Here is a 27,189-nt window from a genome sequence, read left to right on the forward strand (position 1 = left end):
TTGTAGAGTGTGCGTGAAAGTGTGAGTTATTAAATTTTGTCTTTTTCAACATCACTTTGGCTATTTTAGACCTCTTGCAACTAAATACAAATTTTAGGATCAAATTTTTTCATTTTTTTCAAATAGGCCTTTGGGAGTTTCATAGAGAATGCACTTAATCTGTAGATCACCTTGGGAAGTATTGCCATCTTATAATATTAAGCCCCCCAATTCGTGAACTCAGATGTTTTTCCATTTTATTTAGGTCTTATTTAGTTTGTTAAAGCAATATTTGATAGTTTTCAGTGTATAATTCTTGGGTAATATTATTCCTAAGTATTTTATTTTTTCTGATATACTATGATGGAATTCTTATTAAATTTCATTTTCAAATTACTTGTTGCTGGTTTTAGAAATACAATTGATTTTACATGCTGATCTTACATCCTGAAACTTTGCTGAATTTAATTTCTATGTGGCATCTTTGGGATTTTCTAAATATATGAACATGTCATCTGTGAATAAAGATAGTTTTACTCCTTTTCCAATTTGGAAGCCTTTTATTTCTTTTTATTTTCTAACTGCTCTTGCTCAGACTTCTAGTACAATGTTGAATGGTACTGGTAAAAAACAGACATTTTTGTCTTGTTCCTGTTCTAATGGAGAAATCTTTCATTATTTTACCATTTAGAATGTTAGCTGTGGGTTTCATAAATGCCATTTGTCATGTCTAATTTGTTCAAGTAGGATTTGAAAAATCCTATATTTATTTGTGGATCTTTTATCTGCTTGTTTTATATATTTTGGGCCTTTTTTGTGTTTGTGCTTATGTTCATAGTTCTTATATATCCTTGATGAATGACCTTTTTGCCAATATATAATGTGATTCTTTGTCCCTTGCAACATTTTTTAACTTTAAGTCTATCTTGTCTGATATTAATAAACATACCTATATTAGGGTTCTCCAGAGAAACAAAAAAATAGGATATATATAGAGATATATAGATATATATATATAGATCTATAAAAGGAGATTTATTATAATAATTGGCACATGCTGTTATGAAGGCCAAGAAGTCCCATGATATACTATCTGCAAGTGGAGAACCGAGAAAACTAGGGGTATAATTCAGTCACTGGCCAAAGGCCTCAGAACAAGGAGGCTGTGGATGGTGTAAGTCCCAGTCTAAGTCTGAACTCCCTATAACCTGGAGTACTAATGTTCAAGGTCAGGAGAAGATAGATATCTAAGTTCAAATTGAGAAAGCAAATTCACCTTCCCTCCATCTTTTTCTTCTACGTAGGCCCTCAGTATCTTGGAGGATGTGTACCCACATTGATGAGGGTGATCTTAGGCTACTGATTTAAATGCAGAGATCTGCATTCCAGAGACACCTTCACAGACACCCCCAGAAATTGTGTTTTACCAGGGATCTGGGCATTTTTTAGCCAAGTCAACACATAAAATTGATTATCACACTACTTTAGCTCTCTTGGTTAATATTCACATAGAGTTCTATCCCTTCACTTTCAATCTATTTATGTCTTTGCATGTCAAATGAATCTCTTATACACAGCATATGGGGGATTATGCAGTTTTCTTTAAACCTATCTGTCTTTTGATTGGAGAGTTTAATTAAGTACTATTAAGGGAGACCTTACCAAGTTTATATTTTTTTTCTGTATGCCTTAAATCATTTCCCCTTCATTTCCTCTATTACTGCATTCTGTTTGGGGACTTGAATCAGCCAAGACTGTGTACTGAATTCACTGGTGAGACAGGACCACTGGTTTTGCTCTGCAGACAGGAAAAGCCATGGGGTGTACTCTCTGTCCAAGTGCCGTTATAAGCAGGGCTGTTGGGTGGGCTATATGGCTTTCCATGTATGGTTAAGGTTTAAGTATGGTTAGGTTCCCTGGTCAGTTGGACTTAAGGCCATGTTCAGCAGTGGGAAGAGCTATAAATTAGTTTCCTGCACAGGCACAGGGAGAACCAACTCCATGGCCAGAAAGGTTCTTTGTGATCTTGACTCATGCTAACCCATTCTGCAAGTTTTCTGACTGAATAGGACCACTTGCTTTGCTCTGCAAACTATCAGATCTACCTGATGGACTTTCTGCTTGAGTGTTTCTGGGCTGTACAGATTTGCAAAACTTCTGGTTGGGCCAACAACTTGGGCACTACAGATGGGAAATCAGTCTGCCTAGATCTGAGAGCTGGTTGCTGCGAGTCCCACTTCGATTCCCCGTCATAGTCAGTTTCCCAGTGGTCAAACCCTTCATGTTCCCTTGCAATCGTCACTGGGCAAGACTGTGTTAGGGATTCCTAATAAGTGACTCATAATACTAGGGAGTTCGATGTCCACCCTGGGTTCTTCTATTTCACCCCAATGGAGGAATGATAGACTTAGAAGAGACTTCTCAGTATGTGTTGGCCTGAGGAAGGGGCATTGTGGTCAGTGTGTAGCCACTTCTTTTGTTCTAAAGTGGTCTCTCCTGTAGTGCTTTAGCCTCATCTCCATGTTTTAGGATTTTTCTCACTGGTATTTGTCCTTCTTATGAGGGAGAGCAAAGTCAAGAATGACCTATGTCGCCATCTTGGTGATGTCACTCATGTTAATTATTTCTTTCACAGTGTAGAAGTCTTTAGGTTTGATATAGACCCATTTACTGATATTTTCTTTTGTTGCTTGTGCTTTTGATATTAAATACAAAAAAATCCTTGCCAGACCAATGTTAAGGAGCTCTTTTTTTCCTATGTTTTCTTTTAGGAGTTTTAAAGTATCAGATCTTATGTTTAAATCTTTGACCCAACGTGAGTTAATTTTTGTGAGATGTGTAAGTTAGGGGTATGATTTCATTTTGTTTAATGTGTTTATCTAGATTTCTTGCACCATTGTTGAAGAGACAGTAATTTCCCCATTGAATGTTCTTTTTTTTTTTTTTTTAAAGATTTTATTGATTTATTTGACAGAGAGTTCACAAGTAGGCAGAGAGGCAGGCAGAGAGTGGGGGGAAGCAGGCTTCCTGCTGAGCAGAGAGCCTCATGTGGAACTTTATGCCAGGATTCTGAGACCGTGACCTAAGCCAAAGGCAGAGGCTTAACCCATCGAGCCCTCCAGGTGCCCCCCCACCATTACATGTTCTTGTCTCCCTTGTCAAATATTAGAGGACCATATATAAAGAGGTTTAATTCTGCATTTTCTATTCCATTGACCTAGGTATATTTTTATTCCACACCAAATTGTTTTATTCACTACAGTTTTGTAGTATAGTTTGATTCCAAAAGGCTGATGCATCTTCTTTCTCATGATTGCTTTGCTATTAGAGTTCTTTTATACTTCCCTACAAATTGTAGGATTGTTATCTATTTCTGTGAAAAATTACATTGGAATTTTGATAAGGATTGCATTGAATCTATAGATAGTTCTGGATAGCATGGTGATTTAAATAATATTGACTCTTCTGATTCATAAACATGGATTTCCTTTCATTTATTTGTATCTCCTTCAATTTCTTTCAACCACTTCTTGTAGTTTATTATACATATTTATTACATCCTCAGTTAAATTTTCTCCTAGGTGTTTTATGATTTTCAATGAATCGTAGATAGGATAGTTTACTTTTTTTGTTTTTCAGATGTTTCACTATTAGCATACAGAACTGTAACTGACTTCTATGTATTGATTTTTATATCCTGCAACTTTACTAAATCCATTGAACATATTCCACGGTTTTTAGTTTTGGGGATTTTCAATGTACAGTTGACACTTGAATGATGAAGCATTGGGACATCAAACCCCTGTGCAATCAAAAATCTGTGTATAACTTTTGACTCCCCCTAAACTTAGCTATTAATGACCTGCTGTTGATTAGAAGCCTTACTGATGGAGGAGGAGTCAAGATGGTAGAGAAGTAGCAGGCTGAGACTACTTCAGCTAGCAGGAGATCAGCTAGATAGCTTATCTAAAGATTGCAAACACCTGCAAATCCATCCGCAGATCGAAGACAAGAAGAACAGCAATTCTAGAAACAGAAAAACAACCACTTTCTGAAAGGTAGGACTGGCGGAGAAGTGAATCCAAAGCAACGGGAAGATAGACCCCGAGGGGAGGGGCCGGCTCCGGACAAGCGGTGGAGCAACGGAGCACAAAATCAGGACTTTTAAAAGTCTGTTCCACTGAGGGACATCGCTCCAGAGGCTAAACCGGGGCGAAGCCCACGTGGAGTCAGTGTGGCCTCAGGTCCCGCAGGGTGACAGAAGGATCAGGGATGTCTGAGTGTCGCAGAGCTTGTGGGTACTGGAATGGGAAAGCCAGCTACAGAGACAGAGCCGACAGTAAGCTCACAGCTCGGGGTTACCTTGAACGAGTCGCAGGCTCGGTGAGCTCGGAACACGGCTGGAAGTCAGGCAGACGGGAGTTACTGGGCACTGTTCTCTGAGGGCGCATCGAGAAGTGGGGCCCTGGGCTCTCGGTTCCTCTGGGCCAGAGACCAGGAGGCCGCCAGTTGTATTCCCGTCCTCCGGAACTCTATGGAAAGCGCTCAGGGAACAAAAGCTCCTGAAAGCAAAGCGGAACGAATTACTCAGCCCGCCCCCTGGAAAGGGTGGTGCAGTTCAGCCTGGGGCAAAGACACTTGAGAATCACTACACCAGGCCCCTCCCCCAGAAGATCAACAAGAAATCCAGCCAAGATCAAGTTCATCTACCAAGGAGTGCAGTTTCAATACCAAGGAGAGCAGCAGAATTACAGAGGAGGAGAAAGCAGAGCACGGAATGCATGGCTTTCTCCCTGTGGTTTTTTAATCTTGCAGTTAATTTAATTTTTATCTTTTTCATTTTTTTCTCTTCTGCTAAATTTTTTTTAACTTTTATCCTTTTCTTTTTTAACGTTTTTAAAGTAGTTTAATATATATATTTTTTCTTTTTTATACTTTATTCATTGTCTTTTTAAAATTCTTTTCGTTTTTTTTTTCTTTCTTTCTTTTTGAACCTCTTTTTATCTCCTTTCTCCCCCCTCATGATTTGGGATCTCTTCTGATTTGGTTAAAGCATATTTTTCTGGGGTTGTTGCCACACTTTTAGTAGTTTACTTGCTCCTTCATATACTCTTATCTGGACAAAATGACAAGGCAGAAAAATTCACCACAAAAAAAAGAACAAGAGGCAGTACCAAAGGCTAGGGACCTAATCAATACAGACATTGGTAATATGTCAGATCTAGAGTTCAGAAGACGATTCTCAAGGTTCTAGCTGAGCTCGAAAAAGGCATGGAAGATATTAGAGAAACCCTCTCAGGAGATATAAAAGCCCTTTCTGGAGAAATATAAGAACTAAAATCTAACCAAGTTGAAGTAAAAAAAGCTATTAATGAGGTGCAATCAAAAATGGAGGCTCTCACTGCTAGGATAAATGAGGCAGAAGAAAGAATTAGTGATATAGAAGACGAAATGACAGAGAATAAAGAAGCTGAGCAAAAGAGGGACAAATAGCTACTGGACCGCAAGGGGAGAATTCGAGAGATAAGTGATACCATAAGATGAAACAACATTAGAATAACTGGGATTCCAGAAGAAGAAGAAAGAGAGAGGGGAGCAGAAGGTATACTGGAGAGAATTATTGGGGAGAATTTCCCCAATATGGCAAAGGGAACAAGCATCAAAATTCAGGAGGTTCAGAGAACGCCCCTCAAAATCAATAAGAATAGGCCCACACCCCCTCACCTAATAGTAAAATTTACAAGTCTTAATGACAAAGAGAAAATCCTGAAAGCAGCCCAGGAAAAGAAGCCTGTAACATACAATGGTAAAAATGTTAGACTGGCAGCAGACTTATCCACAGAGACCTGGAATTCAGTAAAGTTTCAGGATATAAAATCAATGCACAGAAATTAGTTGCATTTCTCTACACCAACAACAAGACAGAAAAAAGAGAAATTAAGGAGTCAATCCCATTTACAATTGCACCCAAAACCATAAGATACCTAGGAATAAACCTAACCAAAGAGGCACAGAATCTATACTCAGAAAACTATAAAGTACTCATGAAAGAAATTGAGGAAGACACAAAGAAATGGAAAAATGTTCCATGCTCCTGGATTGGAAGAATAAATATTGTGAAAATGTCTATGCTACCTAAAGCAATCTACACATTTAATGCAATTCCTATCAAGGTACCATCCATCTTTTTCAAAGAAATGGAACAAATAATTCTAAAATTTATATGGAACCAGAAAAGACCTCAAATAGCCAAAGGGATATTGAAAAAGAAAGCCAAAGTTGGTGGCATCACAATTCCGGACTTCACGCTCTATCACAAAGCTGTCATCATCAAGATAGTATGGTACTGGCACAAAAACAGACACATAGATCAATGGAACAGAATAGAGAGCCCAGAAATAGACCCTCAACTCTATGGTCAACTCATCTTTGACATAGCAAGAAAGGAGGTCCAATGGAAAAAAGACAGCCTCTTCAATAAATGGTGTTGAGAAAATTGGACAGCCACATGCAGAAAAATGAAATTGGACCATTTCCTTACACCACACACAAAAATAGACTCAAAATGGATGAAGGATCTCAATGTGCGAAAGGAATCCATCAAAATCCTTGAGGAGAACACAGGCAGCAACCTCTTCAACCTCAGCCACAGCAACATCTTCCTAGGAACATCGCCAAAGGCAAGGGAAGCAGGGGCAAAAATGAACTATTGGGATTTCATCAAGATCAAAAGCTTTTGCACAGCAAAGGAAACAGTTAATAAAATCAAAAGACAACTGACAGAATGGGAGAAGATATTTGCAAACGACATGTCAGATAAAGGACTAGTGTCCAAAATCTATAAAGAACTTAGCAAACTCAACACCCAAAGAACAAATAATCCAATCAAGAAATGGGCAGAAGACATGAACAGACATTTCTGCAAAGACATCCAGATGGCCAACAGATACATAAAAAAGTGCTCCATATCACTCAGCATCAGAGAAATACAAATCAAAACCACAATGAGATATCACCTCACACCAGTCAAAATGGCTAAAATAAGTCAGGAATTGACAGATGCTGGCGAGGATGCGGAGAAAGGGGAACCCTCCTACACTGTTGGTGGGAATGCAAGCTGGTGCAACCGCTCTGGAAAACAGCATGGAGGTTCCTCAAAATGTTGAAAATAGAACTGCCCTATGACCCAGCAGTTGCACTCCTGGGTATTTACCCTAAAGATACAAACATAGTGATCCGAAGGGGCACGTGCACCTGAATGTTTATAGCATCAATGTCCACAATAGCCAAACTATGGAAAAAACCTAGATATCCATCAACAGATGAATGGATCAAGAAGAAGTGGTATATATATACAATGGAATACTATGCAGCCATCAAAAGAAATGAAATCTTGCCATTTGTGACAACATGGATGGAACTAGTGCGTATCATGCTTAGCGAAATAAGTCAAGCGGCGAAAGACTACTATCATATGATCTCCCTGATATGATGAAGTGGTGATGCAACATGGGGGCTTAAGTGGGTAGGAGAAGAATCAATGAAAAAAGATGGGATTGGGAGGGAGACAAACCATAAGTGACTCTTAATCTCACAAAACAAACTGAGGCTTGCTGAGGGGAGGGGAGTTGGAAGAAGGGGGGTGGGGTTTTGGACATTGGGGAGGGTATGTGCTTTGGTGAGTGCTGTGAAGTGTGTAAACCTGGAGATTCACAGACCTGTACCCCTGAGGATAAAAATATATGTTTATAAAAAATAAAAAATTTAAAAAAAAGAAGCCCCAGTGATAATAGAAACAGCTAATTAATACATATTTTGTATGTTATATATATATATATATATGTATATATATATATTATGTGTTGTATTCTTACAATAAAGCATGCTAGAGAAAGAAAATGTTAAGAAAATAACAAGAAAGAGAAAATACATTTGTATCATTGCATTTATAAAATGCATGTAAGTGGACCCATTGCAGTTCAAGCCATAGTGCTCAAGAGTCAACTGTACAGAATCTTACCTTCTGTAAATAATGAAAATTTTAATTCTTTCTGTCCTATTTGGATGCCTTTTATTTCTTTTTCTTGCCTGATTGCTCTAGCTAGGACTTCCAGTACTATGGTGAATATGGGTACACGTGTATTGTTCTTGATCTTGGTGGAAAAGCTTTACATTTTTCTTCACTAAGTATAATGTTAGCTGTGGGTTTGTCATATGATGACATATGTGCCTTCTATACCTGAGCTTCTCTCCCTAGGCTGTTGAGGGTTTTTATAATGAAAGGATGTTGGATTTTGTCAAATGCCTTTTCTGCATCTACTAAGGGGATGATTTTTATTTTTCATTCTATTAAATGAATTGTGATATATCATACATGAACTATCCTTGCATCCCAGGGATAAATTTCACTTGGTCATAGTGTATGATCCTTTTAATGAGTTCTTGAATTTGGTTTGCTAATACTTTGTTTTCAGTTTTTGCATTTATATTCATCAGGAAGATTAGTCTGTATTTTCTTATACTGTCCATATCTGGCATTTGGAATCAGGTACTACTAGACTTCCTACAATGAGTTTGGAAGAGCTCTTTCCTCCTCAAAGTCTGTATTTATTTATTTATTTATTTATTTGATTAACAGAGAGAGATCACAAGCAGGCAGAGAGAGAGGAGGATGCAGGCTCCCTGCTGAGCAGAGAGCCCGATGCGGGACTCGATCCCAGGACCCTGATATCATGACCTGAGCCAAAAGCAGCGACTTAACCCACTGAGCCACCCAGGCGCCCTCCTCCTCAAAGTTTTTTAAAGAGTTTGAGAATGATTGACATTAGTTTTTCTTTAAATGTTTTATATGATTTACCACTTAAACCATCTGGTTGTAGGATTTTCTGTGTTTGGAGGTTTTTGATTACTATTTTAGTATCCTCACTTGTTATTGGTCTCTCATATGTTCTCTCTCTCCCTGCATCAGTGTTGGTGGGTTGTATAATTCTAGGGACTTACTCATTTCTTCTATTTATGTAATTTTTTGGCTTATAGTTGTTCATAGTATCTCTTATGATCCTGTGGATTTCTGTACTGTCAGTTGTAATTGCTTCTCTTTCATTTCTGATTTTATTTATTACTCTTGTTTCTTTTCTTCATTAGTCTTTCTACAGTTTTGTCAGTTTTATTTATCTCTCAGAAAAACCTAGTGTTTCTTGATTTCTTCTATTGTTTTCCTGGTATCTATTTCATCTATTTTCTTTCTTACCTTTATTATTGCCTTACTTCTGCTATGTTTGGCCTTAATTTGTTCTAGTTCCTAGAGGTGTAAAATTAGATCATTTATTTGCTATCTTCCTAATTTCTTTAACAACATGGGTTTGAACTTAATGGATCTACTTATAAGCAGATTTTTTTTTATATGTGCAGCACATTACCATACATGTATTTCCTTATGATTCTTAAAAGTTTTAAAATTCCAGTTAGTTAGCATACAGTATTATATTAGTTTCAGATTTACAATATAGTGATTGAGACATCATCCAGTGTTCATCACAAGTGCCCTCCTTAATCCCTATCACCTATCTACCTGCCCACCTCCCTTCTGGTAACCATCAGTTTATTCTCTATAAGTAAGAGTCTTTTTCTTGGTTTTCCTTTTCTCTCTTTTCCCCTTTGTTTCTTTTGTTTCTTAAATTCCACATGTGAGTGAAATCATATGGTACTTGTCTTTCTTTCTTTGATGGATTTATTTTGATTTGTATAATATTCTCTAGATCCATTGATATCATTGCAAATGGTAAGATTTCATTCTTTTTTGTGGCTGAATAATATTACATGGTGTGTGTGTGTGTGTGTGTGTGTGTGTGTACACACATATAATTACATTTTATTTGTTCATTTATCAGTTGATGGACATTTGGGCTGTTTCCATAGTTTTGCTATTGTAGAAAATTCTGCTATCTGTTAAATCCACCTGATCCAGAATGTCATTCAAAGCCATTCCTTCCTTATTGATTTTCTGTTTAGATGATCTGTCCATTGATACAAGTGGGGGCTTAAAATCCCCTACTATTATTATAATATTATTAGTAGTTCCTTATGTTTGTTATTAACTGTTTTTTGTATTTGGGTGCTGCTTTGTTGAGGGTATAAATATTTACAATTGTTAGATCTTGTTGGAGTATTCCTTTTATAATTATATAGTCTTTTTTTTTGTCTCTTGTTAACAGTCTTTATTTTAAAGTCTATCTTGTCTGACATAAATATTGTAACTTCATCATTCTTTTGACCTCCATTTGCACAATTAATTTTTTTCCCCTATCCTCTCACTTTCAGTCTGCAAATATCTTTAGGTCTAAAATGAGTCTCTTATAAACAGCATATACTTGGGTCTTGGTTTTTTTGTTTGTTTTTGATCCATTCTGTCACTCTGTGTTTTTTGGTTAGTATGTTTGGTTCACTTACATTCAAAGTCATTGCATTTATATTTGTACTTATTGCTATTTTGTTACTTATTTTGTGGTTGTTTATGTAGTTTTTCTCTTGTCCTTTTTTCTCTTGCTCTCTCATGTTTTGCTGGTTTACTTTCGTGATATATTTGGGCTCTTTCTATTTATTTTTTGTATATCTATTTGTGTTTTTTGAATTTAAGCAGAATATTAATTAAAGACTTTTTTTTAAATAAAACAGGTACCTTTTAAAAACTTAGTGGAATTTTTTCATTTTAAAAAAACATTTTTTTAATTCTAAAAATAATTTTTGGCTGTCATAGGGGAGGGTGGAGGTGCTTATTTCAGGGTCTCTGATTGGTGCCTTCTGTCTAGCTCAATCAGGTAAGCAAAGGTTCATAAGGGACACGTTTTAAGACATCAAGGTGATGTCATTAGCCTGGGATGGTTATTTATATAACCATCTAAATAAAAGAAAGTTCAAGAACCAAGATATATAATTAAACTATATTCACAAGATCTTACTCTTAGTAATAGAAATACCTAGTATATGCAATATATAAATGATTCTTACCATTTATTTAACACCGATCATTTGCCAGGCACTGTGCTAAGTGCTTTATAAACATGACTTCTAATTCTAAAAACCATTCTTAGGTAGATTATTAAATCTGTTTTTTGAAACAGAAGAAGAAAATTAAGCTTATTAAAGTTTAATGACTCCTCTGGGTCCATATAGCTGGTAGGTGTTAGAACTGGGGTTTGACTCCAAGTTTTTATTTCACACAACACTTACTGTATAAAGAATTAGCAGAACAAATTGCTGTTATTATTATTTTTAAAGATCTTATTTATTTATTTATTTATTTAGCACGAGGAAGGGGAGGCGCAGAGGGAGAGGTTGAGAGAGATCTCAAGCAGACTTTGGGCTGAGTGCAGAGCCCTTGCAGGGCTCAGTCTCAGGATCCAGTGATCATGACCTGAACCGAAGTCAAGAGTCTGATACTTACCTGACTGAGCCACCCAGGTGCCCCTGTTGCTATTATTTTTTTAAAATTTATTTTTTATTTTCAGCATAACAGTATTCATTATTTTTGCACCACACCCCTATTATTATTTTATCCAAATTTCATCTGTAAAATCCCATATATAGCCTATAATTATGATATGACAATATGTTAATTTTCATCATATTAATAAATAATGAAGAAATCCATTGTGTTCTTATAAGGTTGGAAAACAGTGTTGTCACAGATAACAATAAGCTATTCTTTTTAAAAACTTTTATTTAAGAACAATTAGCCAGGGTGTAGTACATCAGTAATAAACTGTTTTTTTTCTTTTTTCTTTTCATTTTATTTTTTCAGTGTCCAAGATTCATTGTTTATGTACCACACCCAGTGCTCCATGCAGTATATGCTCTCCTTAATACCCACCACCAGGCTCACCTAAAACCCCCCACCCCCTCCCCTTCTTTTCCTGAGTTCCAATGTTTTAAAGCCTGTTATGTGAATGTTTTAAAGCCTGTTACTCAAGACCAAAACTTTCTGATTCAAATATAAAATGCAGTATTATATTTAGTCACAAACACAAAGATATGAAATGTAATTTTTGAGCCATTTCTGCATAACAGTCTAGCCTACATACATCCATAATAGAGATAATATTAAACTAAGAATTCCTTAAAGAAATTACATTGTTGATGGAATTCAACATTATACTAGAGACTACACGGAAACAAGGCAAGATCCTTCCACATAGCATAAGTCCTTACAATGATTTCATTTTAAGTCAGTGTCTCTTCATGCTACACATATTCCCTAATGTCTGCCTGATGAAATACCAGAATTACCATGGGGTCAGCTTTCCTGCAGTCTTGTGAAGACTTTGCAACCCCAAAATTCAAAGGGATGTCTGCCATAGAATACACCACCTCTACTTGGTGACAAGTATTTTTAGTGATTCAACTAAGTCGAGATTTCAACACATGGTTCCCATACAGGAGGAACTGCTCTTCTCCAGGCTTTATTCACACTTTATACTTGGCATAGGATGCAAGGTAATCCACAACTGTGATGTGCAACTGGATCTTGTGAGTCTTAGTGAGGTGCCCCTTGACACCACATTGTGCCAGAGATGTTGGCCAACTTCAGGATCTTCTCATTCATGTAGTACACCTGGTCATTGTGCAGCCTGAAAACAGTAGGTACAATTGGGCCTATTGACCGGGAGCTGAAGAGTCTCCCAAATGTATTTTGCTATTACCTCAAACATTAAGCGAGTGTCTTTTATAAACAAAGGCCACATTTTCCTGCTGGGTTGCAACACTGAATCTACATGCCTCAGTGGCTAGAAACAAAACTATTAGTGGTTTTTGATTTATGGTTAGAACACCTTCTGTATGTAGCAGTCTATATTAAGTTGATGGTTACAGAAATTTGAACTTATTCTTTCTTCCTCTCCTACCCACAATTTAGATATAGGAATCATATTTTACATTATTTTATTTTGTTAATCTCGTGACTGATTTTTTTTATAGAAAGCTTATCTTAACAGATTTTCCACTCAGAGTCCTCTTTAATATTTCTTGTAGGGCTGGTTTGGTGGTAATGAACTCCTTTAATTTTTGTTTGTCTAAGAAACTCCTTTTCTGTTCTGAATAATAGCTTGGCTGAAAGGATTGGGGCTTGGTGTAAGACAGTTCAGTAGTGAATGCCTGTAGTGCTGGTTTCCACTGGTGGCAGTGTGTTTATTTTGGGGGATAGGGGATGGGGAAAATGGCATCTGCCTTCTCCTTCTTCTAGGAAAAGTCCCTCAACAAACTCTGACATCAGTAACTAACTCTGCCTCCCATAAGCCCTTGACAGCTTTCAAACTGTTGCTACCAAGCTGTATGTCCATGGGCTGTTTGCTAAACTGGATATTTAAAGGTGGGGTCTCTAGCCCAGCCTGCTGATTTTTAAAATTCCAGGCTTTAAGACCCACTGGTTTCTAGCAGCTCATGTGTGGGCTTGCAGATGGAGTTTATAATGCATCAGTGGGAATTGAATCCATTTTATGCCCTTTGAGAATCCTTTCTGCCACTCTTGTGATCTCTTCCTTCTCATCATCATGGAACTCCTTCCTCACTATGATGTATACTGTAAGAGAGAATTGATTATCTTTGGTAGTGTCCTAGACAGCTGGGGGAACCCAAGTGCCCCATCCTTACTGTCTAGTAACTACCATTCTCTTTTCTTCTATTTCCTTATCTTCTCATCTCTGTTTTTACAAGTTTGACTTTTTAAAAACTTCTACATATAAGTGAAACTCTATAGTATTTGTTATTCTCTATCTGGATTATTTCACTTGCAATTCTGACTCCAAACTTATCCAGATTGTCACAAATGACAAGATAATCTCCTTTCCAATGTCTGACTATTCCATTGTATGCCTATACTACACCTACTTTATCTACTGATGGACATGGGTTGTTTCCATGTCTTGGCTATTTTGAATATGCGGGAGTGACCATAGGTGTGAAGATGTCTTTCTGAGATACTGATTTCAATTCCTTTGGATATATGCCCAGGAGTGGAAATGCTGGATCATATGGTAGTTCTATTTTTAATTTTTTGAAGACGTACATACTATTCTCCATAATGACTGTATCAGATTCCATTCTTACCAACAGCATAAAAGTGTCCTTTTTCTCCACATCTTTGCCAACACTTATATCTTATCCTTCTGACAATGTACATTCTAAAATGTGATATTTCATTGTGGTTTGATTTGTATTCTTGGATGATGTTGAGTACCTTTACTTTTTTTATTATTTAAATTCAATTAGCCAACATATAGTACATCTACAGTTCTTGATGTAGTATTATTCAGTGATTCATCAGCTATGTGCAACACCCAGTGCTCATCAATCATGTGCCCTCCTTAATGCCCACCACCCAGTAACTCCTTCTCCCAATCCCATTCCTCTTCAGCAACCCTCAATTTGTTTCCCATACTTAAGAATCTCTCATGGTTTGTCTCCTCTGATTTCTTCCCATTCAGTTTTCCCTCCCTTTGCTTGTGGACCTCTGCACTGTTTCTTATATTCTACATCTGACTGAAACCATATGATAATTGTCTTTCTCTGATTGACTTATTTCACTTAGCATAATACCCTACAGTTTCATCCTGGTCATGTAAATGGTAAGTATTCACCCTTTCTGATGGCTGAGTAGTAGTCCATTGTATATACGAACCACATCTTCTTTATCCATTCATCTGTTGAAGAGCATCTTGGCTCCTTCCACAGTTTGGCTATTGTGAATGTTGCTGCTATGAACATTGGGGTGCATGTGCCCCTTCTTTTCATTACATCTATATCTTTGGGGGCAAATGCCCAGTAGTACAATTTCTGGGTAATAGAGTATCTCTATTTTCAAATTTTTGAGGAAACTCCATACTGTTTTTCAGAGTGGCTGAACCAGCTTGCATTCCCATCAACAGTGTAAGAGGGTTCCCCTTTCTCAAATCCTTGCCAATATTTGTTGCTTCCTATCTTATTAATTTTAGCTATTTTAACTGGTGTAAGGTTGTTTCTCATTGTGGCTTTGATTTGTATTTTGGTGATACCAAGTGATAAGGAGCATTTTTCAAAGTCTCTGTTGGCCATTTGTATGTCTTCTTTGGAGAAGTGTCTGTTCATGTCTTCTGCCAATTTCTTGACTGGATTATTTGTTTTTTGGGTGTTGATCTATAAAGGCCTTGGATACCAGACCTTTATCTGTTAGTTCATTTGTGAAAGTCTTCTTGCATTCTGTAAGTTGCCAGTTAGTTTTGTTGACTGTTTCCTTTGCCTTGCAGAAGATTTTATCTTGATGAAGTTCTAAGAGTTCATTTTTTATTTTGTTGCCCTTGCCTTTAGAGATGTGTCTAGCAAGAAGGTACTGTGGCCGAGGTCTAAGGAATTGCTGCGCATGTTCTCCTGTAGGATTTTGACAGATTCCTGTCTCATGTTTAAGTCTTTCATCCATTTTCAGTTTATCTTTGTGTATGGTGTAGGAGAATAGTCCAGTTTCATTCTTCTGCATGTGTCTGTACAGTTTTCCCAACACCATTTATTAAAAGGACTGTCCTTTTTCCATTGAATATTCTTTCCTGCTTTGTAAAAGATTAGTTGACCATAAAGTTAAGGGTCCAATTCTTGCTTCCACTGGTCATGTGTCTGCTTTTATGCCCATACCATGCTGTTTGGTGACCATGGCTTTGTAATGCAGTTTGAAGTCAGGCATTGTGATGCCTGCTTTGGTTTTCTTTTTCAACATACCCGTGATGATTTGGGGTCTTTTCAGATTCTGTACAAATTTGGGGATTGTTTGTTCCAGCTCTTTGAAAAATGACAATGGTATTTTAATAGGGATGATATTGAAAGTGTAGATTGCTCTGGGCAGCATAGACATTTTAACATCATTTTTCCAATCCATGAGCATGGAAGGTTTTCCCATCTCTTTGTGTCCTCCTCCATTTCTTTCATAAGTGCTCTATAGATTCTAGAATATAGATCCTTTACCTTTTTGGTTAGGCTTATCACCAGGTATCTTATGGTTTTTGATGTCTTTGTAAAGGGAATCAATTCCTTAATTTCTCTTTCTACTATTACATTGTTAGTGTATAGAAATGCAACTGATTTCTGTGCATTGATTTTGTATCCTGCCACATTGCTGAATTGCTGTATGAGTTCTAGTAATTTTGGGATGGAGTCTTTTGAGTTTTCTACATAAAGTTCATGGCATCTGCAAAGAGTAAGTTTGACTTTTTCTTTGCCAATTTGAAAGTCTTGTATTTTTTTTTTTTCTGGTCTGATTGCTGAGGCTAGGACTTCTAGTACTATTTTGAACAAAAGAGGTAAGAGTGAGATTTTCCTGTCATGTTCCTGACCTTAAGGGAAAAGCTCTCGGCTTTTCCCAAATTGAGACTGATATTTGCTGTGGGATTTTCATACATGGCTTTTTATGATATTGAGGTATGTTTCCTATATCCCTACACTCTGAAGAGTTTTAATCAGGAAATGATGCTGTATTTTGTCAAATGCTTTTTCTGCATCTATTGAGAGGATCATATGGTTCTTGTCCTTACCTTTATTAATGTGATTTATCATTTTGGTTTATATGTGAATGTTGAACCACTCTTGCATCCTAGGAATAAATGCCACCTGGTTGTGATGAATAATCCTTTTAATGTACTGTTGGATCCTATTGGCTAGGATCTTTGGCATCCATGTTCATCAGGGATATTGGTCTGTAATTCTCCTTTTTGAAGTGGTCTTTTGTCTGGTTTTAGGATCAGGGTAATGCAGGCCTCATAAAATGAGTTTGGAAGTTTTCCTTCTGTTTCTATTTTTTGAAACAGCTTCGGTAGAATAGTTATTTCTTCTTTAAATTTTTGGTAGAATTCCCATAGGAAGCCATCTGGCCCTGGACTCTTGTTTTTTTGTTTTTGTTTTTTGTTTTTCTGGGGAGGGGGAGTTTTTTATTACTGCTTCAATTTCATTTCTGGTTATTGGTCTCTTCAGATTGTCTATTTTTTCCTCTTTCAGTCTTGGTAGCTTATAAGTTTCCAGGAAGGCATCCATTTCTTCCAGATTGCTTAATTTTTTGGCATGTAGTTGCTGATAATCATTTATTTATTTATTTATTTATTTATTTATTTATAAAGATTTTATTTATTTGCCAGGGATAGAGAGAGAGAGTACACACAAGCAGGCAGAGAGGCAGGCAGAGGCAGCGAGAGAAGCAGGCTCCCCGCTGAACAAGGAGCCCGACGCGGGACCCGATCCCAGGATCCCGGGACCACGACCCAAGCCAAAGGCAGCGGCTCAACCAACTGAGCTACCCAGGCATCCCAATAATTTATTTTTTTAAAATATTTTATTTATTTATTTGACAGAGAGAGAGATCACAAGTAGGCAGAGAGGCAGGCAGGAGGTGGGGGGAAGCAGTCCCAGGACCCCGAGACCATGACCTGAGCCAAAGGCAGAGGCTTAACCTACGAGCCACCCAGGCGCCCCAGTTGCTTATAATAATTTCTAATAATTGTTTCTATTTCCTTGGTGTTAGCCATGATCTCTTCCTCTTCTTTTATGATTTTATTTATTTGGGTCCTTTTCCTTTTCTTTTGGGTAAGTCTGACCAGAGGTTTATCAATCTTATTAATTCTTTTAAAGAACCAGCATCTAGTTTCGTTGATCTGTTCTACTGTTTTTCTGGTTTCTGTTTTCCTGATCTCTGCTCTAATCTTTATTATTTCTTTTCTCTTGCATGATTTAGGCCTTATTTGCTGTTTTTTATCCAGCTCCTTTGGGTGTAAGGTTACCTTGTACATTTGGGCTTTTTCTACTTTTCTGAAAGATGCTTGGATGGCTATGTATTTCTCCCTTTAAGGCCAACTTTGCAGTATCTCATAGGTTTTGGACCAATGTGTTTTCATTCTCATTAGTTTCCATGAATTGTTTAAACTTTAATTTCCTGGTAGACCCATTCATTCTTTAGAAAGATGCTCTTTAACTTCCAAGTGTTTGAATTCTTTCCAATTTTTTTTCCTGTGATTGAGTTCCAGTTTCAAAGCATTGTGGTCTGATAATATGCCGGGAATAATCTCAGTCTTTTGGTATCAGTTTGTGGTTTGTGACTCAGTATGTGGTCTTTTCTGGGGAAAGTTCCATGTGCACTTGAGAAGAATAAGTATTCTGTTGTTTTAGGGTGGAATGTTCTGTATATATCTATGAAGTCCATCTGATCCAATATATCTTTCAGAGCTCTTGTTTCTTTGTTCATCTTCTGCTTAGATGATCTTTCCATTACTATGAGTGGAGTGTTCAGGTCTCCTATTCAGGTGTTATTCATGTATTATTCCTACTATTACTCTATTACATACACTATTCATGTATTATTATCAATATGGATTCTTTATTTTGGTTAATAGTTGGTTTATTTGTTGGAGACATAGATATTTACAATTGTTAAATTTTCTTGTTGGATAGGCCTGTTAAGTATGATATCGTGCCCCTCTACATCTCTTACTACAGTTTTTGGTTTAAAATCTAATTTGTCTGATATAAGAATTGCTACCCCAGCTTTCTTTTGAAGTACATTGGCATGGCAAATTGTTCTCCATCCACTTACTTTCAATCCAGAGGTGTCTTTAGGTTCAAAATGAGTCTGTGTAGATATCATATGGATGGTTCCTGTCTTTTTTTCCAGTCTGATACCATGAGCCATTTCATGGGAGCATTTAGGCCATTCACATTGAGAGTAACTATTGAATGATAATTAATTTAGTGCCATAATATTGCCTGTAAAGTCCCTGCTTCTCTAGATTGTCTCTATATATTTCTGGTCTATATTACTCTTGGGGTCTTTTTTTCTTTTATAGAATCCCCCTTAGTATTTTTTGCTGGGCTGGCTTGGTCATCACATATTCTTTCAGTTTCTGCTGGTCCTGGAAGCTTTTCATCTCTCCATCCTTTCAGAATGACAGGATGGGTAAAGTATTCTTGGCTTATGTTCTTCTCATTTAGTACACTGAATATATCTGGCCAGCTCTTTCTGTCTTGCCAGATCTCTGTGGACAGGTCTGATGTTATTCTCATGTTCCTCCCTCCATACATAAGAAATCTCTTCCCTGTAGATGCTCTCAGGATAGCTTCCTAGGCTCTAAGATTTACAAGTTTCACTATTATATGCTGGGGTGTTGGTCTATTTTTATTGATTTTGGGAGAGATCCTCTCTGCCTCTTGGACATGAAAACTTTGTTTCCCTCTCCAGATTAGGGATATTCTCAGCTATGATTTAATCAAATATACCTTTTGGCCCTCTTTCTCTCCACCCCATCGTGTACCTCAGTAATTCTGACATTGGTTCATTTCATGGCATCATTAATTGCTCAGCACCTTTCTTCATGGGCTATTTGTATCTTTCTCTCTGTTCTTTAGCTTCCTTCCTTCCCATCAGCCTGTCCTCTAGATCACTTATTTTCTCTTCTGCCTCATTTCCCCTAGCTGTTTGAGCATCCAATTTAGACTGTATCTCCTTCATAGTGTTTTTAAGTTCGGCCTGATTCGATCTCATTTCTGCCCTTAGAGATTTTGTATTGTCATTTATGCTTTTTTTCAAGCCTAGCTGTTAACTTTATAATTGCTATCCTGAATTCATCTCTGACATCTTACTTATATCCATTTCGATTAGCTCTGTGGTAGAGAACATTGCCTCTGGTTTTTTCTTTTGTTGTAAATTTCTCCTTCTAGTCATTTTTCCCTGAGAAGGATGGGTAAGCCAATGAGCAGAGTCTAAAATATCAACAACCCAAGCAAAATACACCCCAGAAAAATCCAAAGTGGTTGGAAACCACCACAGAAAATCAAGCAAAACCATAATAAAATAAAACAACAAAAAATGGGATGGGGAAGAGAAACTATAATATCATAGGGTGCAGGGTGATCCACTTGTTCCCTTATTGAATTTTGGTCTCTCCATTAGAAGACACTACATCCCAAAATGGCAAAGAAAGAAAAACTTATATATATATATATATATATATATATATATATATATATATATATAGAGAGAGAGAGAGAGAGAGAGAGAGAGAAGTATATCTATCTATCTATCTGTCTATCTATATATGATAGAGGACTAAATAATATTGAATAAAGGACTAAAATGAAGAATATATCTATAAAATGTAGATGTAAAAAATAAATGTTAAGAAGCAACTTAAAAACATAAGTTGGCAAGATAAGAATCTAGTTGAAATGGGGAAAAGGTAAAAAAAAATGTGACATATTAGATTGAAAGATAAATGAGTCTTGAGAAAACACTTGTAGCTCAAGATACTATTTTCCCCTGGTGCTAGAGTTTTACAGTCTTGTGGAATCCATAAAGTTGTACTGTACAAGTGCTTCCAATCTGTCCCTGGGAGAGGGGCCCTGCTATGCTTCCTCTCAGATGTTCTTGTCACATGGATTTGTCCCACCCCTGGTCAGGAGTCTGGGCTCAGTGTAAGCTTGCCTGTCTGGTTTTTGTTCCATAGAGGTTTTCTGCACCTCTCCAGAGGATCGGAACAAAAATGGTCAAGCCCAGATCTCTGGCCCAGAGCTGAGAGACCGTTGACCCTCCCTCTTCAATAAACCCTTAGGACAAACATTTTTCATTTTTGTGTGTGCCAAACTCTGTAGACTCTTGCTGTGTGCATCACTGGAGTCCTCCTGGGGGGAAATCCCAGGGAACTGTGAGCACCCCTGCCCTTTGTGTCCTTGGGACTGCCAGCAGTTGCAGGCTTGTGCAGACAGGCACCTGTTCCACTCCTCCTGGGTCATGGCTGGGTGCCACCCTACTGTCCTTTCCAGGACCACCCCAACCCTGAGAGCTATTGTCTGGTCATGGCCACAACTGTTTTGCCCCTCCCACAGGATGGTAAATGGCCCACATATTCCAGTCCTTTTCAGAGTGCTCTGACAAAGAGTGGTCACCCAACAACCCAAACTGTGAATCCCTCCTGAGCTCACTGATCATAACCAGATTCCTGGCTCCACTGCTTGGGCACTCTACCAATTCAGGCATCCCTGTCTCCTGGGATTCTTAGACCACAGTTACCCATCTAGAATTCTGAGCCCCTTTCAGAAAGGGATTCCTCTCATTTGAGCAGATTTCAGAGGGTTCCGATTTTGTGCTCTGATGTATTTATTTATTTATTTTAAATTTTTTATTTTTTATAAACATATATTTTTATCCCCAGGGGTACAGGTCTGTGAATCACCAGGTTTACACACTTCACAGCACTCACCAAAGCACATACCCTCCCCAATGTCCATAATCCCACCCCCTTCTCCCAAACCCCCTCCCCCCAGCGACCCTCAGTTTGTTTTGTTAGATTAAGAGTCACTTATGGTTTGTCTACCTCCCAATCCCATCTTGTTTCATTTATTCTTCTCCTACCCACTTAAGCCCCCATGTTGCATCACCACTTCCTCATATCAAGGAGATCATATGATAGTTGTCTTTCTCTGCTTGACTTATTTCGCTAAAGTGCTCCATATCACTCGGCATCAGGGAAATACAAATCAAAACCACAATGAGATATCACCTCACACCAGTCAGAATGGCTAAAATAAACAAGTCAGGAAATGACAGATGCTGGCGAGGATGCGGAGAAAGAGGAACCCTCCTACACTGTTGGTGGGAATGCAAGCTGGTGCAGCCACTCTGGAAAACAGCATGGAGGTTCCTCAAAATGTTGAAAATAGAACTGCCCTATGACCCAGCAATTGCACTATTGGGTATTTACCCTAAAGATACAAACATAGTGATCCAAAGGGGCATGTGCACCCGAATGTTTATAGCAGCAATGTCCACAATAGCCAAACTATGGAAAGAACCTAGATGTCCATCAACAGATGAATGGATAAAGAAGATGTGGTATATATACACAATGGAATACTATGCAGCCATCAAAAGAAATGAAATCTTGCCATTTGTGACAACATGGATGGAACTAGAGCGTATCATGCTGTGCTCTGATGTTTTACCACTTTTCAGTAGCGAGCATATGGAGGATCCCTTCCCCCCTCCATTTTCCTTCCCGTATGTCCCCACAGATTCACAACTCCACACCTCCTACCTTGCAAAAAGCAGTCGGTTTTCTACTTGTAGAGTTCCAGCTATATTTTCTTACCTCTCAGGCTGAATTCCTGGGTGTTCAGAATGGTTTGATAGTTATCCAGGTAAATTCAAGTGACCAGATTAAATGACATCTCCTGCTCTTCTGCGATCTTGCCTCTTTCTCCTGAGTACCTTTTCTTGTACCTGTTTATTTCTATGTCTGCTTCGGAAGAATGTTTATTTCTCTTATTTCCCCCTTTTAAAATTGTGTTGTTATTTTGTTGTTGAGTTTCATTAGGTTTTTATATTTGGATATTAATCAGATATGAAGTATGGAAACACTTTTACCCATTCTGTAGACTGCCTTTTCATTTTGTTGACTTTCTTAGCTGTGCAGAAGCATTTTGTTGGGGGCAGTGCTACTTATTTATTATTTTTTTTTAATCTTTGCTTTTGGTGTCAAAGGGGAAAAAACATAGTCAAGTCCAATGTCAGTGAGGTAACCTCTTTTGTTTTCTTGTATGAGTTTTGCAGTTTCAGCTATTAATATCTAAACCTTTAATGTATTTTGAGTTGGATATTATAGATGGTGTTAAATAAGATGGGGTCTGGCTTCATTCTTTAATTTGTGGTTAATATTTCATAAATACCATTTATTGCAGAGACTGTCCTTTCTCCATTGTATATCCCTGGCTACTTTATTAAAAATTTATTGGATAATATATGGATGGGTTTCTTCCTGGGCTGTCTGTTCTGTTTACCAGTGTATTACTTCAATGTCAGTATCATGCTGTTTGGATTGCTATAGTTTTGTGATGTAGTTTGAGTTCAAGAAATGTGATGTTTCCAGCTTTATTATTTCTTAAGATTTCTGTGTCTAGTCTAAGTCTTTTGTGTTTCCATACAAATATTAGGATTATTAGTTCTATTTCTGTGATAAATGCTATTAGAATTTTGACAGAGATGCATTGCATCTGAGGATCACTTTGGGCAAAATAGACATTTAAAAATACTGATTTTTTTCAATAAATGAACACTGAATATTTGTATAATTTCTTATGTTCTTCAATTTTTTTCATCCAAGTTTTGTGGTTTCAGTGTACAAATATTTTAACCTCCTTTGTTAAATGTATTCTTAACTATTTTATTCCTTTTGGTGCTACCATAAATGACAATGCTGTTTATATTTCTTCAGATATTTTATTGCATAGAATGAAGTGATTTTTGTATATTGCATTTGTATCCTCCAAGTTTACTGAATTTTTATGTTTTATATATATATAAATATAATTTTTACATTTACATTTTGATTTGCATATGTTGCGCATCCTCAGATTAAATCTCCCTTGGTGATGGTATATGATCTTTTAATGTGCTGTTTAATTTGGTTTGTAAATAGCTCTCTGAATATTTCTGCATCTATGTTCATCAGAAATATTGGCCTGTAATTATCTCTTTTGTAGTATTCCTATCTGATTTTGGTATCAGAGTAATGGTGGCCTTGTAAAATGAGCTTGGAAGTGTTCCTTTCTCTCCATTTTTTTGGGAAAGAGTTTAAAAAGGATAAGTATAAATGAAAGAAAATGGGATTGGGAGGGAGACAAACCATAAATGACTCTTAATCTCACAAAACAAACTGAGGGTTGCTGGGGGGAGGGGGTTTGGGAGAAGGGGGTGGGATTATGGACATTGGGGAGGGTATGTGCTTTGGTGAGTGCTGTGAAGTGTGTAAACCTGGTGATTCACAGACCTGTACCCCTGGGGATAAAAATATATGTTTATAAAAAATAAAAAATTATATAAAAAAATAAATCAGGATTTCTGAAAGATTTGGCTGATGTAACTCACAGTGGATTAATTGTTATGTCTTTGAGGTAGTCTATATTTTTTTTTTAAAGCTTTAAAGAATGGAGAGATATTTTTAGAAATTCTCCCACATAGATCCTACACAGCTATTTTGGAAGTTGAAAATAATTTAGTTTGCTGTATATTATGTATTTTCAATATTCAAAGATAATATCTATTTATATAGCATAGTTGCAAATTCTATTTCTTGCACATTTGATGGGATTGTTAAATACATGTATCTCTTTTAGTGTTCAGGAAAACAAAGCATAGAAATTCTCTAAGTAAAATTTTATTTAGTCTTAAAGAGGGTCAGAATGGTCAGGGTAACCAATCTCCCATACCCCCAATTATCTACAACATCCTTGAGACTTGGGCACCCAGCTCCTGCTTGAACCCTTCAAAAACTAGGGGCCCAGAGGCAATCCATTCCATTTTCAGGAGGACCATGGATACACTTAAGACGTTCTGGGGTGCCTGGGTGGCTCAGTCACTTAAGCATCTGCCTTCAGCTCGGGTCATAATCTCAGGGTTCTGAGATTGAGCCCCATGTCCAGGTCCCTGCTCAGCGGGGAGTCTGTTTCTCCCTCTCCCTCTGACTCACCTTCCTGCTTGTGCTCTATGTCTCAAATAAAAAAACAAAATCTTTTTATAAAAAGTTCTGGGGCACCTGCGTGGCTCAGTTGGTTGGGCATCTGCCTTCAGCTCAGGTCATGATCCCAGGTTCCTTTCTCTCTATCTCTGTCTCTCTCTCACATAAATAAATAAAATCTTAAAAAAAAAATAAAAAGGATAAGTATAAATTCTTTTTTAAAATGTTTGGTAGAGGGATGCCTGGGTGGCTCAGTGGTTTAAAGCCTCTGCCTTCGGCTCAGGTCATGATCCCAGGGTCCTAGGATCGAGCCCTGCATCGGGCTCTCTGCTCAGTGGGGACACTGCTTCTCCCTCTCTCTCTCTCTGCCTGCCTCTCTGCCTGCTTGTGATCTCTGTCTGTCAAATAAATAAATAAAATCTTTTAAAAAATTAAAAAAATATAAAATGTTTGGTAGAACTTACCAGTGAAGCCATCTGGTACTAGACTTTTCTTTTTGGAATATATATATATATATATATTTTTTTTTGGAATATTTTTTAATACCAATTCATTTCCTTCTTAGTAATTGGTCTCATCAGATTTTCTTCTCTTTTCTTTTTTAAAGATTTCATTTATTTATTTGAGAGAGGGCAAGAGAGAGAGAGAGCACAGGTTGGGGCAGAAGCAGAGGGATAGGGAGAAGCAGACTCCCTGCTGAGCAGGGAGCCTGATGCAGGTTCAATCCAATGACCCTGAGATCATGACCTGAGCTGAAGGCAGATGGTTAACTGACAGAGCCACCCTGGTATTCCTGATCTCATCAGATTTTTCTATTTTTTCATGATGCAGCCTTTGAAGGTTGTATGTTTAGTAATTTAGAAATTTATCCATTTCTTCTAAGTTGTTCAGCTTACTGGTATATAATTGTTCATAGATATCTTTTACTATCTTTTCTAAATTTGTGTTTTGTAATGTCTTCTGTGCCATATCTTATTTTTACTTGTTGTACTCCTCAAATGAATGGCTGAATGGTTAAAAACCAAAGTCCTGGCTAATTTGCATGTAGCAAATTAGCATAAGCATAAAATCCCAGATATTCCAGTGGTTCTAAGGTTTAAAAAGAGGCTGTTTGTTATGAGCAATACATATACCATATCTTCTTTATCCATTCATCTGTTCATGGACATCTAGGTTCTTTCCATGGTTTGGCTATTGTGGACATTGCTGCTATGAACATTTGGGTGCATGGGCCCCTTCGGATCACTACATTTGTATCTTTAGGGTAAATATCCAGTAGTGCAATTTCTGGGTTATAGGGTAGCCCTATTTTCAACTTTCTTAAAAAAATTTCATTTCATTTAATTGTGTGTGTGTGTGTGTGTGTGTGTGTGTGTGTGTGTGTGTTCCAAAATTCATTGTTTATGCACCACACCCAGTGCTCCATGCAATACAGGCCCTTCTTAATACCCACCACCAGGCTCACCCAGCAAACCATCCCCTCCCCTCCAAAACCCTCAGTTAGTTTCTCAGAGTCCACCATCTCTCATGGTTTGTCTCCTTCTCTGATTTCCCCCAACTCCCTTCTCTCCACTCCCAATGTCCTCCATGTTATTCCTTATTCTCCACAAGTAAGTGAAGCCATATGATAATTGATTCTCTCTGCTTGACTTATTTCCCTCAGCATAATCTCCTCCAGTTCCATCCATGTTGATACAAAAGTTGGGAGGCATAATACTCCATTGTATGTATGAACCATATCTTCTTTACCCATATGTCTGTTGAAGGGCATCTTGACTCTTTCTACAGTTTGGTGATTGTGGCCATTGCTGCTGTGAACACTGGGGTACAGATGGCCTGTGTTTTCACTGCATCTGTATCTTTGGGGTAAATATTCAGAAATGCAATTACAGGGTAATAAGGTAGCTCTATTTTTAATTTCTTAAGGAATCTCCACAGTGTTTTCCAAAGTGGCTGCACCAAATTGCATTCCCACCAATAGTGTAAGAGGGTTCCCCTTTCTCCACATCCTCTCCAACACTTGTTGTTTATAGTCTTTAATTTTGGCCATTCTAACTGGTGTAAGGTGGTATCTCAGTGGGGTTTTGATTTGAATCTCCCTGATGGCTGATGATGATGAGCATTTTTTCATGTGTCTGTTAGCCATTTGTGTCTTCTTTGGAGAAGTGTCTGTTCATATCTTCTGCCAATTTTTTGACATGATTATCTGTTTTTTTGGGTGTTGAGTTTGAGGAGTTCTTTATAGATCTTGGATATCAGCCCTTTGTCTTTAGTATCAGTTGCGAATATCTTCTCGCATTCCATGGGTTGCCTCTTTGTTTTGTTGACTATTTCCTTTGCTGTTTCTGCCCATTTTTAATTGGATTATTTATTTTGAGGGAGTTCAGTTTTATGAATTCTTTTTAAAATTATGTTCAGTTAGCCAAGATCAATTTTATAGATTCTTTATACATTTTGAATACTAAACCTTTATCAGATATGTCATTTGCAAATATCTTCTCTCTTTCTGTAGGTTGCCTTTTAGTTTTGTTGGCTTTTTCCCTCCCTGTACAGAAAATTTTTATTTTGATATAGTCCCAATGGTTTACTTTTGCATTTATTTTCCTTGCCTCGGGAGACATATTAGAAATAAATTGCCATGGCTGATATCAAAGAAGTTACTGCCTGTGTTCTTTAGGACTTTTATGGTTTCATCTCACATTTAGGT

General features: G+C 37.4%; 1 protein-coding gene and 1 pseudogene across 1 annotated transcript in view; one reads left to right on the plus strand and one right to left on the minus strand.

The window, feature by feature from the left end:
* CCDC7 (coiled-coil domain containing 7) overlaps positions 1 to 27,189 on the plus strand; it is a 469,805-nt gene that overhangs the window by 183,093 nt on the left and 259,523 nt on the right. The gene's annotated exons all lie outside the window — the stretch shown is intronic.
* LOC131838305 (60S ribosome subunit biogenesis protein NIP7 homolog) lies at positions 12,199 to 12,719 on the minus strand (annotated as a pseudogene).

The sequence above is a fragment of the Mustela lutreola genome, chromosome 8 (assembly GCF_030435805.1).
Source record: "Mustela lutreola isolate mMusLut2 chromosome 8, mMusLut2.pri, whole genome shotgun sequence".
In the NCBI taxonomy this organism is placed as follows: Eukaryota; Metazoa; Chordata; class Mammalia; order Carnivora; family Mustelidae; genus Mustela; species Mustela lutreola.